Genomic DNA, 20,598 nt, shown 5'->3' on the forward strand with positions numbered 1-20,598 from the left:
GAGGGTGGAGGAAGCTCCCTGCCAGCCTCCTGTTTGTCTGGCATTTCTAGTTTCCCAAACACAGCGTGTACATCTCTTCCAGGCCCAGCCCGGCGATTGGTGGAGGCTCCAGTTCACAGGAGAGAAGCTCTAGCTCTGGGAGGCTTGGGGACTTGCCCGAGGCCAGGAGAAGCCTCCCCCGCCCCCCCCCCCCCCCCCTCCCCCCAGTGGCAGAGAATGGGGCCTGGCCCCGCCTGCTGAGGTTTGAAGGGGCTCTGATCACCAGTCACGGTCACCCCGCTGAGTACCCGTCTGTCACCCACCAGCTGTGTGACCCCAGCACACCACCTGGCCCCTGAGGGCCTCAGCTGCCACATCTGTGGGAGGAATATAATGGTCACCGAATCTCCATCCTGGGAGGACGGAGATGCAGGCGGGGCTCAGCACAGAGCTTGCCACCACCCTCCCCAGGGCCTCCAGCTTCCAGCAGGTCCCCCGGGCCCCCCTGCCCTGCTCCCCTGCAGAGGGACATTGATCTGGCCCCGGGGGGGGGGGGTCGGGGTAGGGCTCCAGCCTTCCCCGCTGAGGTCAACATAAATCCTCATCATGGCTATTTTTTCTCCCTAAACCATTTGCTAAAGACTTAATGACTGTCAATAAGAAGCCTGTTGCATCGTCCGTCCGCAGTGCCGCCAGCTTGCAGAGATTCCCTAGTGAAGCATTTAGGTTAGGCGACTGCCTGGGCCAGGCCCAGGGTGTCACTGTGTCACTGCCCCCACCCCACGTGGGCCCTGAGGGGAGGGGACTGCTTCCCCCAGGCCTGGGCCCCCCACTACAGCTGGCCACCCCCATCCAGGGGAGCTGCTTGGGCCTCCAGGGGCTGTGCTCACCCTGAGCGCCGTCCCCTCCTCCAGCCGGCCTGGTGCATCCAGGGAGGCCGCCCGCCCCACCGGGCAGCGCCGACAGCTGACAGCCCACGCCTCGGCCGGCCCTGGCAATGCCGTCCCCTCCCCATTCAGAGCTGTCTCGGGTGTCAGATGGGCTCGTGGTTCCAGGTGAAGACATCCGCCGTGCCCCCTGCCATGCACACGCACACAGTGCCTTTCTGCTCTCTCTCTCACCCTGCAATCCCAGGCTGGGGGAGGGGCGGTTGCCTGCACCTTCACACTCCCCCCGCCAACCTTCTCAGCTGCATCTCCTGTCCCAGCCTTCCTCACCCCTCCCTGCCACTGCTCCCCGGGGATTCCCTCTTCTTTTCTTTCCCAGACTGATTAGCACATGACACTATCAAGAAAGGCAGCTCCAGATAATGTTCCCAATGCTGTCTGTCGGCACCTGGGGCCACTCCAACCCCGGGAGAAGTGGGGGGGAGGGTCACATGGGTATCTACCTCCTGCCAAGCCCCCTCCACTTCTGAGCACCTTCCCCCGAAGCTGAGAGGCTGGCCCTGCTGGGGGTGGGAGGGCTGCTCGGTAGCGGAGGCCCACTGTACACGCAGGAGCGGGGGATCCCTTTAAGGCTAGAGCCGGATTCTGAGCCCATTATCTGGGCACCAGGCTGGCAGCCGGCCCAGCCGTGGCTTCTCTGCCCCTCAGCGGGGAAAGAAACGGAGACACAGACAGAAAAGTGACATCAGACCCTCCCTGCTGTGTGGAAGATTTGAGGCAAAGGCCCCTTTGCAGGTGGAGTCCTTCTCATCCTGCCTTTGCTCGCCTGGCCTCCATTTATTTGTCAATCAAATGGGAATTCAGGCCCGGCCAGTTCTGCAGGGCTGCTGTAAGATTCACTTAGCAGTAGATGTGGGTGATAGCCATCACCCTGGGACTTCGCACTTACAATCCCAACCAGGCCCTAACATGCCCGATCTCCTTTATTTCTTGTTGCTGCCCAGGAAGGGAAGTGCAGTAGGCACCTTTCTTTTTACAGCTGCTGGGGCCTGTCAGGAGCCAGGCTGGAGGCAGGGAACAAGCCAGCCAGGGTCCCCGCCGCAGCTGGTAGACATGAGTGTCCCAGAAAGCGGAATGGAAGGGTGGGCCAGGTGGGCCCCGGGTGGGGTCGGTGCAGCCTTCCCCCCACCCCCAGCTCCCCAGTGCCTGGCACCGAAGGGGTTTCTGGCACTGCCTGGAGGCGCCACGTCACCTGAACAGAAGGCAGAGCCCTTGCCAATGCTCCCTGAGCATGACTCTTGCCAATTCAAACGCTATATCTCAACGCCATTAATTTACATTTTGATTCGACTTTCTTAATTTTACTTCAACTTCGCACGACTCCAGTTTGAGAATCATTTTAATGTATTTATCTGTGAGGCAATTTGTTAAATAACCCCCAAGACTCGGCGGTTTTCCGTTCTGAGCTTTTATTGCAAGGCTGTTTTAAATTAAATTAGTTGTCAGGGTCCCTGAGTGCATTGTAACGGGGATGAGTTCACCGCCAGCCCACTCATAAAAGTGGAAACCGCTGGCTAAATGGACGAGAGCAGGAAGTGGGCTGCCCAGCTCCTCCCAGACCCCCTCGGTGCTGGTTTGGGGAGTGCAGGGCTGGCAGAACCACCTGCAGTAGGAAAAGCAAACAGCTCTGGAGCCACCCGGGGTTCCCAAGCCATGCTGTGCCTGCCAGGTCCCCCGCACGGCGGGTCCTCGATGGCCGCAGGTGGGGGGCAGTTCCTTACCTGGGCATCCCAGCCCTTCCGCCGCCTGCCCTGGGGCCCCAGGTAGTGTGTGTGTGAGCCACGGCACGTCTGTGCTATCACCCCTCTGAGGGACAGCAGAGGGGCAGAGCCTGGTGTCTGCTTTGTGTCCCTGTGCCCCAGGGAGAATTGCTGGGGAGCTGGGTGTGAGATCTTACCTCCCCCCGCAATCTGTTATCTGAGCCAGCATTCGTGCTGGCTGGCACCTGGGCCAGGGGGCATGATTTGTGAGCTGAAAGGCCCAGGTATTGAATCTATGTTTCATGTTCACATCAGCAGCTGCTGTTTGCCCGGCAATGAGCAAGACCTCTCCCCACCGACCTCCTAGAGCTGCACAGTCTCGCAGGTGGGCCCTCCCAGCCCTCCTGCAGTGCTCAGCCAAGCCACCCCAGCCTTCCATTCTGCCCTTCCAACCTCACGTCCCCTGGGAAGCTGCCCAGCCCCTGGCAAATGGACCAGGGGGTTGCACAGTCACTGGGAGTCACTGGCCACCTCATGCAGTCTCCCCGGGGACTGCCCAGCATGTGGGAGGAGGGCCGGGATGCTGGGGGTGCTTTGGCGCCTCCCCTGCAGCGCCTGGCAGGGGCCTGGCACATGGCATGGGTTCAGTATAGACCTCCCCTGTGTCCCAGGGGCAGTGTGGCATGCTGGGTACCAGTGCAGGCTCTGGAGCTGGATGCCTGAGTCCGAGTCCCGGCTCTGCGACTTTCCAGCCATGTGACCTTAGGCCATTTCTATAAAACGGGGTCCTCAGAGGAGCACTTTGAAGATGACATAGGTTCCGAGTGCTCAGAAGCACCTGGAAGGTAATAAGCCTCGCTATGTTCCCACCTTGGAGGCAGAGATTGCCTAAGGAGAGGAACTCTTAAATACACCTTTGTAGCCATTTCGCAAGCTCCTATTCACCCAGTGATGCCTTCCCAAAGGCCGCCTCCTCTGGGAAGCCTTCCTGAGGCAGGATTAGTTGTGCTCTCTTCTGCATTCCCCCAGCCCACTTGGTGCTGGGGTGAACCTTGCTGCACCCTCTTCCTACCGAGCTGGCTGTGCATTCGGGGGGCAGAGGGGGGTGCTCTCCTTTTTATCTTTTAAACCTTCTCTAGCCCAGGACGACACACACCCTGCCACGCTCCCTGCAGCCTCGGTGAACATTTGGTTTTGGAGGGGAGGTTGGAGAGAGGAAGAGAACTCTTTGTGAGGCCCTGGCTTAAAGCCCTCCAAGGCCCCTGGGGCACCCCTGAACCAAGCGCCACCTCCTGTGCGTAGCCTGCTGAACCTGCCCCCCTCTGCCTCACCTCGCTCGTGCTCAGCACTGCCCCTACCCTGCCCCTCTGCACCTTACTCCCCGGCCTCTCCTATCCCAGCCCTCCTCCCGAAACACTGGCCCACACCTCTTCCTTGCCCACCACTACCTCGCCTCCAGGACCATGTCCGGCCCATTTCTGCTGTGGGAGTCTTCCGAAGCCCCCAAGCCTGGGCCAGGCAGGCTCCTTCATCACAGCCCATGTCCCCAGCACGGTCAGTGCCCCGTGTCTGGCCTGTCCCCCTGACTAGACTGAGCTCACGGTGGAGGGGCAGGACCCGAGTCTGGCTCAGTGACCGTAGTGTCCCTCCTGCCTGGCCTGTCCTAGGTGGGCTCTACACTCAGGAAATGAATGAATAAACAAATGGATGATTAAGGTCCTCGTGAAACTCTGGGCTCCTGGCCACGGGGTGCCCGAGGTGTTAGCTGGCAGCAAGGCTGGGTGGTGTGGGCAGGGGACAGGGATGGGAGAATTCAGAGAAAGCCCCTCTACTCTGTACTGTTTCATGTCTGGCCAGAGGCCCCACCCTCTGCTTCCTGCTCTTGTATCAGGGGACGCTCTGGGTTTTAATAGGGCCGGAGAGGAGAAGCCAGATCCCCAGCAGCCAGCAGGCGGGTCTCAGGGGAAGGTCATGTGTCATGCACACACATACCCGGCCCTGAATGCCCAGCCAGGGCTAGGCCTGAGGCCTCCCGCTCTTTGGCCAAGAATAAATAGAGCCTGTCTGTCCCAGTGCTGGGAGGAGAGTGTTGAGGAGCCAGGATCCCCAGATCCCAGCCCAAGCATCGCCATGCTCAGCCTCCCAGACCCCATGGCCCCCTCTCTATGGAACCAGAGGCATCGGATGGGCTCCCCCAGGTGGGACAACCACCCCGACGCAAGCAGGGCTGCACAAGGAGCTGGCAACGGGGCTTGCTTGCTGTCTATCCCCAAGCCTGGCTATGCAGTTTGGGTATTTTTCCCCCTTCACTGATGTTTTATTCATGCAAACCCAGCCTGCATCTGTCCTCAGAAAATGAGAGAGAAGATGCAGGAGAGAGAAGGAGAGATAGAGGGACTCAGAGAGACTGGGGGGCTTGGAGAGAAGGAGACCTCACTTATGTATGGGTGTTGCCGTTCAAAGCCAGATAACCTAGAAAGATCCACGGAAGATGCGCTCTCCCCACGGCCGCCTGACAACAACAGGAGCCGTCATTCAGATGCGATTCATCGCCACCTCTTAGTCTATCACTGGGTCCTTTGCAGACCTCTCCACAGCTCACCGGGGAGGGCCCCCGGCTCTGCCTGTCCTTCTCCACCCTCGCCCAGGCCAAGGAGGAAGGGGAGGCTTTGTCTGTGCTAATTGCATTGTTAGACCAAAGGTGCTTACTTAGGCTCGCTGACTAATTTGGGGCCTTTATTAAACATGATTGCTGGCTGACAGCTGGTCGGGAACCAGCCGTGGCTGCCGTGGGGGGGAGCCGTGGTGGGGGAGCCGCATTTCGGCACACACTGGGGTGTGTCCCTGGCTACCCACCGCCCCCCCATCCCCGCACTAGCCTCTGCCCCCGCCTTCTTGCCCCTTCCAGCACACACACCCACGTCACCCAGAGCTCACTGCCCTAGAGGCCATTTTATCCCCACAAGAGCTTCAGTGAGCAGAGGGGGAAGAAGCTGAAGGGAGGGGTGCTGGCCAGCCATGGAAGCTTCCAGAGGCCTCTCTCCACCCCTTGACAAACTCCTGCATCCTTCAAGAAAAGCCCCACGTCACCTCCTCTGAAGTCCCCCTCCTCTCCCTCCTTCTCGCCCTGGGGTTCCCTGGCATCCGGTATACAAGGTACACCTGTAGGCCCAGTTTTCAGTGGACGCAGGCAGCCCCTCCCATGTGCAGAGGGCCTTTTTTACAACCTCGATTCCTGTAGCCCATAGTAACCCTATGGGGAGCTCACCGCGCTCTCTCTCTCTCTCTGCTGCTCAGATGTGGAACCTGAGGCAGAGAGGTTAAGCTGTCAGCCTGAGAGCACACAGCCGGAGTTCACTGGCTCCTGCGTCCGTGCCCTTGACCGCCCTGCCATGGCCTCTCCGCTACCCCGTCTGCTGGAAGGCTTCATTCCTCTGAAGACTCCACCAGAGCCATTAAACCCTCACACCCTACCGTCCCCAGGCCATGCGGCTTTCCCTCCAGTTATCTCGTTTAATCCCTCACAGCTTCGAGGCGAGGCGGGGCAGGAATCCATCCTGTGCAGCTGTGGGGCCCCAGCCCCAGGCCAGGCCAGAGCACAGGAGTGGCTCAGGGGCCCAGGTGTCCGGCCGAAAGGGCTAGCCTCGGAGTTGGTATCAGGGTGGAGGGCCCCTCCTGCCTTCCCCACCAGCCCCTGCTGCGTGGGACCTCCAGACACACCAGCCCTCTGTGGCCCGGTTCTGGGGTGGCAATCTGGGCCTCAGGCTGGGTCCCGCCCCAGAAGGAGGGCAAGCGGCTTGAGAGCCTTTAGCACGATGGCTTCCCTGAGAAGCTTGGCTCTGGATGACACAGAGCAGGGCTCCTTCCCTGCCCAGCGGGGATTTGACAGTCTTGTCAACTGTCAGCATCTGTCGGTGCAGCTACACCTCCAGAGCCTAGAACAGTGCCTGCAACAGGGTGGGTATTCAGTAAAACGCTGAGTTGTTTCAGGAACCTCACACTCACCCCACTCTGGGTGCCAGAGGACAGGACTAGGCTGGGCTGAACTGGCTGAAATCTCTGATGCTTCTTTCAGCCCCATATGTGGTGCCCCCCTCCACATCCAGAATGCCCCATCTGACTTGGCAGATATAAGACTCCGGGATTTGGGGAAGACCTCTGCCCAGCCCTGGTCAGCCCCACAAACTTGGGACTCCCTTAGGGGTAGGGAGAGGCAGTCAGGGCTCATTGCTTGCACACTGATTCGTGCCCCTCATGTTTCTTGAGCACCTGCTGTGTGCCAGGCACTGGGCTAGGCGCAGGCGGCTGCTCAAAGAAGTGCAGGGGAGGTGCAGCACCTCCCCCCCACGAGCGGCAGGACCAGCCCCTGTGTAAAAAGCCAACTGGCGGTCCAGCCAGAGAAGCAAAGAGGAGGGACTCCCAGTGTAGGGAAGTTCACAGAGGTGGGGGCATTTGAGCAAGGCTGAGTGGACATTCCCCAGGCAGAGAAGGGGCCACGGCATGCCCGGCAGAGGCCTGGACAAAGTCTCAGAGGCATGAACAAGGAAAAGTAGCCCACAGAAGCAAGTGGAAATGGTCCGGGACTGGGGAGGGCCACAAGTACAAGTGTCTCATTTTTCTCCTTTGAAAACTAAAGTTGGAACCTGATATCCCACAGAGGGCTGTCCTAGGATGACTGCCTAACTTGGGGCCAGAAGGAGGCGTTTTCCAATGCAGATAATCTAATCCAGCGAGTCTGTGGCTGTGGCACCCAGGACCCTGCATTTTGAACAAGGCCCTGGCGTTCAGTGCGGACGGACACTGGGGTCAGAGGCAGGTCACTGGGCCAGCCCACGCTGTCCGGCTTAGGAGGGACCCGAAGTTTGGCCTGGGGTCTGGGCAGGCCCGGCCCATTCTCCCCTGGCAGAAGGGCCCTCACCTCCAGCTGGGGGCGGGGACGGAGGCGCAGCGTGAAGGAAGGGCAGACGGCGGCAAAGTCAGCGCGGCGCATCCATCTGCCCTGACAGCCAGCAATTACACCGCGTGATCGCCAGATTACTCCAAATGCATTTATTACAGGGGTTAGAAGCGGGGGACTTATTTACTGGCAAATCCATACTCATTACAAGACTCAGCCTAGCCTAGACTGAAAACAGCTCAACTGAAACAAATAATTACCAAAGTCCTTACAGTGCGAGGCTCTCAGGTGGTTGGGGTGCGGGGCCGGGGGTGGCGCCTGGCCCTTTCCATGAAGAAAAGGGAGGAAGAGGCCGAGAGTGAGGATGGCAGGGTCGGGGAGGGAGACGCCGCCCGGCCGGCCGCCGCCGTGCGCATGCCCGCCTAGGTCATGAATATGCACAGAAGCCCCGCGGGGCGGGGCTGACACGCCCGGTCCCGGGGGCTCTGGCCACCCACTGCCCACAGCCACACGCTGGCGGGGAAGCCAAGGGAAACGAGGGCGACCTGGGGCCTGCAGGGTTCCAAGACTGGGCCTAGTCCCGCATTTTCCAGGGAAAGAAACACTGGCACGGAGCACAAGCTCCCCAGTTGCTGAATGAATGAAAGGGCCAGTGAACGGAAGTATAGCCCAGACAGACCCTGCCCCGGGGCCAGAGGAGGACCCACTCTCTGTCCTCAGGCTGGGGCGCTGGAGGGGCTCCCACGGAAGGTATCGCCGGCCTCACAGGCACACACAGCTGACCCTGGAGCCACAGAGCTGACAGACGCTGGGCATCCTAGGGCCGTAGACTTGGGGGACGCGGAGAGCACAGACTGGGCTCTCAGGCCCCAAATGTCTTCCGCACCCGCCAGGGACTCTGGGGTTCCAGAAACAAAATCAATCTTTAGTTTTTTTAGGACTGACAGAGCTGGCCAGGTCTCCTGCTCCCATTTTACAGATGAAGCAACTGAGTCCCTGACAGGGGCAGGACCAGCCGCGGTCCGCTTGTTCACGAAAGAGCGCTCCCGGCTGCGCCCTGCGCTCTCGGGATTCCTGGACCGCGGTGGCGGCGATCAATGCCCGCGTGGGGAGCTGTCAGGCCGATTGAAATGTGGGCTCGGCCTCTCTGCCCGCTGGGCGGATGCTGGCACCGCCACCCGCGCCTTAAATATTCATTCACTTGACAGAACACTAATTAAACAAAGTAAGGTGCATTATTACTTGATTAAATTTTTTATTGGCAGCTTAATTGGTCTGTTAGTTGCCCCTTAGGGAGTTGTTCGTCCACCTCCCCTACCCCGCGCCGTGTGGGAGAGGGCCCTTAGCCGTCCCTGCGTCGCCCTTCCCTGCCCGCGGGGTATTCGGGCACTCCGCCCGCCCGCACCCCCCAGCCCAAGTTCTGGACTGGGCGCCGGGTTCTCGAACCCCGCCCCTAGGGCCGTCGAGGTTCCTCTCCTATTGGGTCAGGGTGAGAGTTGCAACCAATCAGCACCTCGAGGTCAAAAGGCTCCACCTCAAAATGAGCCTCGGAGGCCTCTTGGGGAGGCAGTGGACCCGGACTTGGAGAGAAAGGTGGGGGATTTGACTCGGCCTGGAGTGGCTGGATGATCTACCCTTTTCTGGGCCTAGGCCTCTGTTTCCCTGTCTGCACCACCACCGGGCTGGCCCCGCAGGCCCCTTATCCAGGCACAGACATCGCCCGAGTGCTCATGGTCCGGCCGTGCCAGGGCCTGAGAGTGCCCCCTCAGAGCAGGTGAACCCACCTTCCTGCTCCCTCTTCCCGCTATCTCTGGCGCGCTTCCCCCCACACACCGCCCCCTCGGGGTGATGGGAGTCTGGAGCCGGCGTTTGCCCTGCAGACAGCTGGCCCCTCACCCCAAGTCTGTCCTCTGGGGTTGCAGTGAAGAAGAGCCAGGAGTCGTTTCATCCTTCCCGCACGAGCCAAACCCCTGTGTGAGCCTCAGTTTCCCTAATGCCACATGGCTGCCTGTCCTCATCCAGCGAGCAGAATTTGAGTGTTGGCACAAAAGGAGGAGCGTGTCCTCTCGGCGGGGTGGACCGCTCGCTCTGAGGTCCCAGCCAGTCCTCACACCTATGCTGCGAGGGTACTGCCCCATCACCCCGCTTTACAGAGGAGGCAGGGTGTCCCCAAGGGCTCGATGACTTGCCCAGGGGGTCACACGGGGGGGGGGGGGGGGGTGGGGAGGGCAAGGCTGAGAAAACTGGAAAAGCAGGGGTGGGCCGAGCTCCGCTTGTCTGTTCTGTTCACACACCCGCTCGCCAGCTCCTTGGCCCAGCGGCAGGAACCTGCTCTGGGGTTGGGTACAGGAAAGAACATGGGGACTTCCCAGGGTGGCTTGGGTCCCTGGGTCACACCCCCCCACCTCCGGCCATGCCCAGTGTGAGGTGGGGGGAGGGGGGCGTCGCTGGTCCTGCTCACCCTGCTGCTGCCCTGTCCACACCCTCCCACCGTCCGGAGAGGACCCAGGCCCCATCGATGACAGGGGAATCGTCTGGCCGCCCCAGAAGCCGCCCCCGGCGGGCAGGAGGCGAGGTAATTGGCATCGCCGGCGGAGGGAGCAGGAAATGAGCGGCCGCAGCCCTTGTGGAGCGGGAAGCTGGTCAGTGTCATCGGCCTTATCTGGGAACAGGCTGCCCAATTACGGGGCCGTGCCCGCTGCCCTCAGCAGCTGCTGGTTCCGCTGCTGCCCCCTCCCCAGTGTCCTCATAGCATCTCTGGTCCTGGGGCATCTGCTGCCCCTTCCAGAAGGCACAAGGCAGCTGCCCGGAGAGAGGCCTGCCCTGGGACTCCCCTATCCAGGTGTGCGGCTGCAGGTGCTCCCCCCAGCCAGGCCTGGCATACAGGGGAGCAGCTGCTAGATCCTACCCCGCAACCCCCACCCAGGCCCTCTCCTCCCAAAGGTGACTGTCCAGGCCGAGCCCTGCCCAGGGCTGCCTGTTCTAAGTATCCCTTCAGGGAGCTGAGATGAGCAGGGAGGAGCACACAGTCAGGCTGGCAGGGTTCTCCAGCTGCCCAGTCCCAGGGCCCCCTCAGGGCAAGAGGGGCAGGTCACCCTGCTCTGATGCTCCACCCCCTCTACCAGCCACCGAATGAGAGGATTAATAATTCCGTGGGTGGACAACGCTCAGAAACACAGTGCCACTGGGGACTGTGATAAGGTGTCATAGATTAGGAAAATAGGACTATAATGGGTTTGCAATTGTACATAACGCAGCCAGATATTAGCAGATCATGCTGTGGCTCACAGATCCGAGAGGGGCTGGCGGTCCCAGAAGGGCTGAGCCAAGGGTGGGGCTGGGCTGCCCTTCCTGACTGGAAACGGGGATGCATCCGGCAGCGCTGTCTCGGCAGCCAAAGCCCAGGGGTGACACAGTGCAGGGATAACTGGCTTTGGGATTGAACCCACCTGAGTTCCAATCCATGCCTCCATTTCCCCATCTGTAAAATGGGGGTGCAGCTGTCTCCTCAAGAGCCGTGCAAATTCAGTGGGCTCGTGAACCTAATGCTCCGTAAATGCCCGTCCCCTTCCTCTTCCTTCTCCTTCCACAAGGCTCCAGCATTCAGTCCTTGTCAGGCCCCCCTTTCTGGGAAGGTCTCCCTGGGTCTGCAGACATGTCGAGGGGGGCCCTGCACAAAGCCGCCGCTCCTGACCTGGCCCTCCCTGTGGCAGGAGGGGTGACAGGTGCTGTGGCGGGACTGTCCCTCCCACAGCACACCCTTATGGCGGCCATGGACACATGTGAGCACTCCCTTCCGGTTTGAAGACCCCCTTCCAGCAGGCAGAGAGGATGGCCCCGGAGTCAACGTGCCGAGCTTAAGGTCCAGCCAGACAGCCAGAAGATGTCAGCCCGTCTGTCCCTCTCTTCATCTGCCAGGGTTCCTCACTATCCGGGAGCATCCTGAGGGCTCCCCTCTGTCCTCGAAGCTGGCACTGAGGGGTCACTGCCCACGACATTCGGCAGGTGACACTGCTTACGTGAACAGGGCACATGAGGAATCCTGCCATCTCTCTGGTTTGAATACAGGAACGCCACCTGTTCTTGGTGCACAGGTGGGGGAGACTGGGAAGAACCAGCCGTGGGCTGTCCCCTCCCCTAAATCCAGCCACCAGGGCCACCAGGGGCTAAGGAGCCGGGTGAGCCTCCCGAAAGCTGTGTGTATTGATAGCAGGTGTAGAGCAGACTGGCCTGTGAGGAGAGGCTTCTTAGGGGAGCAGAAGCCAGAAGGAAGGCCAGAACAGGCCTTGGGCTGGGCAGGGATGCCAAGGAAGAAGGGAGGGGGCTGTCTTTGTGGCAATGAGCCTGGGGTGTAGACCAGCCCCGGGCCTGGAGCCTTGGGGAGTACAGATGTGATTTCGAAGACAGGCTAGGGTTCTTCCCAGGGGAGTGGGACAGGCCCCTCGCCAGTGTCTCAGAGCTCAGCTGGGGGTTCATCTCACCCCTGCCCACATCGTGGAGACCCCAGGACTGGCCTAGCCACCCCCCACACTGGGTTCTCAGCTATCCCCTGGGGAGCACTGCTGGTGGGCAGAGTCCCTTACTCTCCCAACCTGTTGGCTCCTCACTTGTCCCACAAGCAGCCCGGCCCGCTGCCACCCAGACCCGGCGCTCATGACCCCTGCTGCCCAGGCCTTGAGGGCCGGCTAGGCTGCCTTGGGGCTGGTGGCCTACCTGCTCCCCCCCTACCCCGGCTGTCTGTCGGCTGTCACTTACAGATGGGCCCCATCTCTGTCTGTCCACTCTCTGGTGGAGCCTCCTGTTCCCGCAGCTGCTCCCCCTTCCTCGCCCCTTCCTCCCTGCAGACAGCTTGGCTAGGCTGTGGGTGTGAATTTCCACCAGAAGGGGGGGCCTGTTCCTTCTGGCACTGGAGCAGAGCCTGGGAGGGGTAAGGGGGCGGGAAGCTGGGTGGGGGAGGGCTGGGAGGGTGGGGGAGGGCTGGGAGGGTGGGAGTGGCTGTGCCCTGCCACACAGCTCCTCCGGGAAGGCATCCAGGCCTGGATGGCCCTGAAGACTGAGAGCAAAGTTGGCTCTGGTCCCAACTGCCTCAGCTCCATATGGGGGGGGGGGGTCAGAGTAACCTCCTGAGCCCCCTTTCCTCTTCTTCCTGCCTTAATACACCCTCCTGCCGGCAAGGACAAACTGCTCCCGTTTTGTGGATGGGAGGCCTGAGGCCCAGAGCACTGACAAGGTATCTTGGGGGACTGTCACTCATGTGAGCTCCCTTCCCACGTGGCTGGCAGCAGGAGCTAGTGCGGCCTCTGTCACTGCCTACCCCAGCAGCTCAGAGGGACAAGAGCACACCCACAGTCACAAGCCAGGCCTGGCCCTAAGAACCGTATCCAGAAGGAGGCTGAGCCTCACAGTGCTCTCTGTACAGAGGGGAAACCAAGGCAGTACAGAGGAGTGGGGAATACACCCCTTGGCCCATCGGCCTCCCTCCATAGATATTTATTGCTTGCCTAATGTGCCAGGCCCTGGGGGACAGAAGGGAGATGAGGTCCCTGCCTCCACGGAGCTCACTGCCTGGTGGGGACAGTACTATAGAGAACGTCACATAGGGCTCTGTGCTGGGGAAGGACACAGGTGAGGCGCTCCCCAGCTCCGCCCTGGCCCCTGTGGGAGGGGAGCCCAGTAGGATGGGGACCGCCACACCCCGAGTTGCCTGCTCCCACCCCCAGCTCCCTGCGCCTCCCTGCCCTTGGCCTCTGGGAAGTGCCTATCTCCTGTGGTTCCTGCTAATGAAGGGCAGCTCCACCCACCCCGAAACTGGTCTGCTTCCAGCTGGTATTTAAAGAAGTGTCTCTGAGTTGATGGTGTTTGCTGTTCCCATTCCTGTCTTCCGCCCACCCCACAGTGTCCCTCTCAAGGTAAAACAGAGGCAAAGCTTACTGGCTGCTCCTCAACCCCGCTCTGGCCCCAGAGGAGCGCCTCGCCCAGGCTGGGCACAGTGGGTTCAGAGACCCACTGAGGTCCAGGACTGCTCTCAGGACACACTGGTTGGCTGTGATGAGGGTCTGAGGAAGTAGAGAAGGCTTCCTGGAGGAGGCAATGTCAAGCACAAAAAAGGAAGGATAAGGTGGGTGGGTGGGAGCCCGACTGCAGTGGGTTGGGAAATGACAGGTGGGAGAAATTCAACTGGGTAGGGGAGGAGGAGAAGCCAGAATGTAGTAGCTGCAGGGGAAAGGGAGATCCGGGGTGGGGTTGGTTTTTATAAGAAACACTAGAATGTCCTTAAAAGCGGATGGGAAAGTACCACCTGAGGCACCTCAAGAAGACAGGCTGAGTGACAAAGGGAGGCTTCATCGAGGCGGGAGGGGGCTGGCCAGGTGGGGACGGAGGCCCCAAGCAAGAAAGTCTGTAGGTCAGACAGCCAGATGGAGGGGAATTTCTGTCTTCTCTGGGAAGTGAGAGACGAGGGAATGTCTCTCTCTCTCCAGGAAGCACTCACCCATTTAGAAGATGAGGAGACCGAGGCGCAGGAAGGTGCCCCGGCCTGCCCTGGTGTGTAGACCAGCAGGCCCCCCTCTGGGCTAAAATGGGATGAAAGGGGTGAGGACCCCGAGGGCATCCTAAGGAGAGCCAGCCCCTGCCCGGGTTGAGATCTGCTGGCAAAACCACCTTGAATTCATAGAGCGGTGTTTCTAAAGCACTCGGATCAGGCCCACTGCCTGGCGCACTCAGTCTCCTGGGGAGGCGGCTCCTGCCTGCCTTTGGAAACTTGTTAATATTCCCCGCTGTCAGGCAGTCCTCCCTCTCTAATGTCATGGCTGAGCCAACTCTCCCTGCGAGGCCCAGCCATCCTGGAGCAGGCTGCCATCTGTCCTCTGGCCCTGGGGAGGCCCTCCTCACTCCTACGCCCTTTGCGAGGCGCACTAAGGGCAGAAGTGTGTTTAAGGCAGGCCTCGCCCTCTCCAGGACACCGGTGGGTCCCTGTCTCACAAAGACGGCTCCAGGGAGCTGGGGGCCTCCTTGGCCTCTTCCTGCAGGTCCTCTCTGAGTCCCTCCTTCTGGATCCTCTTTCCTGCCTGGTGGGAGAAGCCTGGGGCCAGGCCACTCACGGGCTGGGACACCTCCTGCCACCCAAGGCTGGGCCTCCCTCCCTGATCTGCGCTGGAGACAAAAGTCAGTGGTGTCACCCAGGAGAGCGTTCAGCACGGTGCCCAGCACATAGGAAACACTTGGTAAAGAAACCAACACCAAGTCTCTTTCCCCATCCGCCCTGGGGCAGGTGGCCATGCCGAGCCAGGGAGCCCCCCGGTCCTGCTCATACGGGGGACACAGACATCCTGGCGCAGCGTGACCCAGCACCCAAGCCCCCTAGGACCGGAGGCTGGGCCCGGCAGCCACCTCCAAATCCCAACCTGCAGGAAACCATGGGCTGCAACAGCCGCGTTTGCAGAGCCCGGCCTGGTTAATCTGCTTCATTAAAGGCACTAATTAATTGGCTTAATTAAAAGAGTAACCTGGAAGCCAGCAGAACCACCTCCTAACAAGGCACGACGCTATGCCGAGGCAGCCCTGGAGCCTAAGAGGGGAGCACCCCGCCTGCCACCAGCAGGCCCATCCAAGGGTCCTGAGTCCAGCCCTTGGCTTCGGGCAGCCTCAGCCCACCTTGTGCTGGTGACTACTGACCCCCTCCCCAGCCCTCATACCCCTCGGTCAGGCTCTGTGCGCTGGCGGGAGCCGGAAGTCCCACATTCACATGCGCCGCTTGGCTGCAGTTAAAAGCCCAGAATGTAAGCAGCCATAATTAGACCAAGCACAGGCAGGTTGCAGCAGATAAAGGTTAACAGGCCAGGAGGGAGGGATGGCATCGTAAGGAGGCCGAGCCTGGCCACCCCGCGCCGGTCCCACGGGGAGAACCCCACCTGGGCAAGGAGCCCCTGAACCGCAAGCTTCCCTGATCACGATGCACTAGGGTCAGGAGAAGAGGCTTTAAATCCCAGGTCCACCTCTGTGGGGCTCCCGGGTGGCTCAGCTGGTTGAGAGTCTGACTCTTGGTTTTATTTTTTCTATTTTTTTTTTTTTAAGATTTTATTTATTTATTTGACAGAGAGAGACACAGTGAGAGAGGGAACACAAGCAGGGGGAGTGGGAGAGGGAGAAGAAGGCCTCCCGCGGAGCAGGGAGCCCCATGCGGGGCTCGATCCCAGGACCCTGGGATCGTGACCTGAGCCGAAGGCAGATGCTTAACGACTGAGCCACCCAGGCGCCCCTGACTCTTGGTTTTAGCTCAGGTCATGATCTCAGAGTCGTGGGATCGAGCCCCGCATCAGGCCCTGTGCAGGGCATGGAGCCTGCTTCAGATTCTCTCTCCCTCCCCCTGCTCACTTGCTTGCACCTGCACGCTCACTCTCTCCCTCAAATAAATAAAATCTAAAAAAAAAAAAAACAAAAAACCCACCTCCACCTCTCGAGGCTGGGTGGCCGTGGCAAGCTGCTTTGCCTCTCTGAGCCCTCTTCCTCATTGGCAAAACACAACACCTGCTAGGGCTGCCTGGCAGCCACCCTTCCCAGGCAGGCCGTCCCCAGTCCGGGATTGATTAGCCAGATCTGCCCAGGCAGTGTGCGAGGAGAGGGGTCTTGTGTGCCACTCTGGTCCCGCCTACCCCACCAGCCTCTGCAGAGGCTAAGTCTCCCTGTCAATGTTTCAAACCTTCCCCACGGCTACAGGAAAACAATTCTCACAACTCCTCACGGCTCACAAAGGTGTTCTTCCAGACAATATTCATTTGAGCTTCCTGTCACCCTTCATTTGGAACCCAGCATCTCTGGTTTAGAACTGAGGCTCTGGGTGGCTCATTCTGAGGCATCCTTCAAGAAAGGAATTTGCTGTGGTGTGGGGACCCTGCCCTCCTCCACCCCACACACTCCCCAGGACACCGGCCAAGTTCATGAGCAGCCCCCACCTTTGACCTTGACCACCTCCCACCTGAAGCAGGAAAGGCATAAACATGCGACACGGGGCCCCGGGACCACCTAGCCTCAGAACATTCACTCACGGCCCCTCTCAAAACCCCAAGAGAGGAAAGACAGGACCCCAGAACGGGCCGAGGGTGGCCTCCAGGATCCAAAGGCACCCAGTGAGGCCCTGGTGTCCTTGGGAGGGGGTTGGCAGGGGGTGAGACTAGATGCCACGGGCACGCTGCGGTTTAGGATACGGAAGTGTGGGGGGGGGGGTCCGGAGCCCCAGCCCAGCCCACGTGATGGGTGAGGCCTCGGGGCAGTCCGGCCAGCCTGGGGCTGGGGGACACACGGTTCTCAGCTCACGGCCCGCTCCCACACTGAAACCGCAGTGGTGGCGGCTGTCAGACCGGACAGATTTCGTCTCCACGCAAACAGCTGTTAGCCTACTCATCAACAGTTCTGCCGCTGCCTGAGAGCCAGGAGGGAGGGTCCAGCGAGGGTCCCCTGCCCCGTAATCATGAGACTCAGTCAGCACCCGGCCCTGGGGACGGAGGGGCTGCCACACGGCTGTCACCACCTACAGTGTCCGGCCACGCCACCAGAGTGCCCTACACCACCACCCCAGCTCCTCCCGGGCTCACGCCCCCACGCCCCCATGCCATCGCCCACTTGGCTGCGCTGAGGGCTGTCAGGGCTGGTGTCTGCCCAGAGCTGCTTCACCCACAGGGACCAGCCCCTCTGTCCTCCCACTGGGCATGTACGAGGGACGAACTTCTGCCCCCATCGTCCTAACCCAGCATCCCTGGCCCCACGTTACGGATAAGGAAACTGAGGCCTACAGAGGTGGCTAGGTGAGCGGCCAGGGGACTAAAACCTAGGGCTCTGGGAGCTGCACCTAGAGGATGGCGTCCATGGAGTCCACTCCCCCCGAGGTGGTGGGCACAGTACTTGGGACCGAACCCCTAGAGTGCCTGGTGGGGGCATCAGGCTGTCCCCCCGGCAAGGCTGAATGAGAAGAACTTAGAGGGGACAAACAAGGCCACCTACAACAAGAAGGCCTTAGAGGTGGGACTTAAAAGCAAGGCAGGGAACGTAGGAGGCCTGGCTCACACAAGGGGCCAAAGGATGCTGGGCCTTGGCTCTCAGGGCCCTTCGGGTCCCCCTACGGGTCAGAACCCCGCCTGGGCCCCCGCGCAGAGCCTGCAGCCCTGCCCTCAGCCCCACTCCAACACGCGTGTGCGGTGTACCCTGGGCCACGCAAACCTGCCTGTCTCCCCCCGCCCCCCAGTTCAGATCCTCAGGTGCAGGGGGTGGGGGGCTCAGTGCGGCCCGGGAAGGGATGCGCTCGGAATGCGTCTGTCAGCGGGGAGACGCTACCAGCTCCTGTGTGGCTCGTCCTGCACCAGGCTTGCACGTGGCCCCGCTTGCCAGGTAGCCCGTGGGAGCCGGAGCACGGAGTGGGCGCGGCGCGGGCATGGACACGTCCACAGCCACGTGGTCGTGAAGCAGGAGAGCCGGGACCCGAGTCCAGGCAGTCAGGCTCTTGGCTATGTCCTACCGAGGGCTGCCCCAGGCTCTGCCCACGGGGCAGCGGACACACATTTCTGGAAGAGCGAGTAGGGACGGCCCTGGACTTGGAGTCAGGCCCTGGGCCCGAGCCCTTGGAGAGCTGCTTAATACCTCCAGGCCTCTGATCCATCCTGCCGAAATGAGGCAAGCAGCCCACACCCACACCCCAAACCGTTGTGAGGGCTCAGGGAGGGAACTGTCAAGGTTGAGGAGGGGCTGGGAGCCTGACACCTGGGGGTGACCTGTGCCCCGGACAGGAGGCACTTCAGCTCGAGGGCCCGAGGGAGGGCCTGATTTCCTGTCCACGGGAGAGAGCCCAAGGGAAGAGCAGATGATCACCCTCATCATTTCACCAGGCCGCTTGTTATGAATATTAATAGCATTAATTATTTCTAATCCGGCATCCAGGCCTGGGCTGGCCGTGAGCGATCCCCAGGCCACCAGGCTCTGAGGGAGGCTTGACCTCCTCTCCGAGGCTGTGGGGTCTGGGTCCAGAACAGATCCTTTCAAGGGCAGAACTGGGAGGGGCACCTGGGTGGCTCAGTTGGTTGAGCGTCCGACTCTTGGTTTCGGCTCAGGTTGTGATCTTGGGGTCATGGGATCAAGCCCCACATCAGGCTCCATGCTCAGCACGGAATCACTTGGGGTTCTCTCCCTCTCCCTCTGCCCCTTCCACACCCCCCACTCTCCCATGCTCTCTGTCTCTAAAATAAATAATAAAATCTTTGAGGGCGGGAAGAAAGGGCAGAGCTGGGAGGGCGGGGGTCCAGCCCAGCGCAGCCCCAGCAGTAAGGGGATCTGCAGAGAGGACTTCACTTGTGGTTCTCCTAGGAAGGGGCCCACAGGATGGGCACCCATTTCACAGCTGGAGAAATGGCTCCAGCTCGGGATGAGAAGTCAAGCTCAGCAACAGGTTTGCACCTGCCCTGCAGAAGGTGACTGGGCTGCTGCCTGGCCCCATCCCAAGCCCCCGTGCCTCCCTCACAAGCACCTCCGACCCTGAGCTATAAGGATGTCTGTACCAGGGGTCAAGATCCTGTGGGGGAGGGGAGGGCTGGTCAAAGCAGCTGAGCTAGGAGACCTAGACTGCTTGGGGAGTCTGACCTCAGGGGTATGGCCCAGGGACAGGTGCCTCAGTTTCCTTATTAACATCACAGGGATAATAATGGTGCCCCCTTTATAGGGTCCTGGCAAGTATCAACTACTAATGCAGGTAAAAGCTTCGTACCCAGCCTGGCATACAGCAGGCGCTTACTACTGTATCCCCCTTCCCCATCCAGGACCAGTGGTGAAAGGCACAGCTAGGAGGCCCATGTTCAGCCCCCAAGGCTGTGGGGCTTGGGCCAGTCCCCTTTCCCCATTCTGTGCCTCAGATCCCCTGACTGCACACTGGGAGTATAACCCAATGGTCTCTAAGGCTCCTTCCACGAGTGACTCTCAAGGGGGAGGCTCAGCCCCTCTTCCTGGGGCTCCATCACCTCCTCCACTGTCCCCCCCTACTGGGACCTTTGTGCCTCACCCACAAAGTGCAGGCAGCGGAAGGGTTAAGGACCGAAGGGTAAGGACCAGGTGGGGAAGCTGCAGTAAGACCCAGTCTGCCCAACGCCACACTGCGGCAGGCCCCCCCCTCGTTATCTCTTGGGACGTCAGCTTCCTTGGCTCCAAACTGGGGTGACGGGGCCTCCTTCATACAGGACTGCAGTGTAGACCCTGTGAGGCAGCTGGGGGCTCTGTGGGACAGAGCAGGCAGACTCTGGTGGTCATTCAGGTACAGGTACGGCGGGGGGTCGGGGGGGGGTGGATAGCTTACAAACCGGCTCTGGAATGGGACCCGGGTCTCCCCTTGGAGTGATGTGACGTGGGATGATGTACTAACCCCCCAGAGCCTCAGTTTCGTTACCTATAAAATGGGGCAAAGAACTGCCCACAACTCAGAGCTGCTTTGAGGAGTCGGTGTGGTAACACGCGTGGATACTACCAGCAGTCACACTGGGAGCGCCCCACGTGCCAGCAGGCCTCGCAGTCACTGGTTGCTGCTGACGCCCCAGCTGCCGCACCCCCTCCCCAAGCCTGACGCGCATCGGTGAGCCGGGATGGGGTCCCAGGGCCTGGCAACACGGACCGCACCCGTCCTAGGCCTTCGGTGGGCCCAGGGCAGCCCCTCCACAGGGAGGTCCCCGGCCTCCTGCAGACAAGAGCCTCTGTCCCGCTGACCCCGGGTCAGGGCAGGGGCAGCGTGCTGGCACAAAGCCTGGGCTCTGTCTGTGCCCGCAGCGGGGGCAGCTGCCTGTGAAGGGCCCTCCTGCCACAATGAGGCCTTTGAGGAGCTGCCGGCGGGAGCCGAGCTCTCCTTGAAGGCCTGGCTCTCATAAGCCCTGTCTCTCTGTGAGGCCACCGGGCCAGGCAGGCAGCTGCTGTGGGGGCAGGGCCCGCACCCCCCCGCCCCCCGCTGCTGGGCACACCGCCTCCCTGGCCTCTCGGCCTCTCCCCAGAGGATCCCTGGCCAGGGCAGGCCGCAGGCCAGAGAGCCAGGTGGGGCCTCGGGGGGACAGCGCTT

General features: G+C 60.9%; 1 protein-coding gene across 1 annotated transcript in view; it reads left to right on the top strand.

Moving 5' to 3' along the window:
- Positions 1–20,598, top strand: part of MACROD1 (mono-ADP ribosylhydrolase 1) — a 148,463-nt gene that overhangs the window by 82,709 nt on the left and 45,156 nt on the right.

The sequence above is a fragment of the Neomonachus schauinslandi genome, chromosome 11, assembly GCF_002201575.2.
Source record: "Neomonachus schauinslandi chromosome 11, ASM220157v2, whole genome shotgun sequence".
Taxonomy (NCBI): domain Eukaryota; kingdom Metazoa; phylum Chordata; class Mammalia; order Carnivora; family Phocidae; genus Neomonachus; species Neomonachus schauinslandi.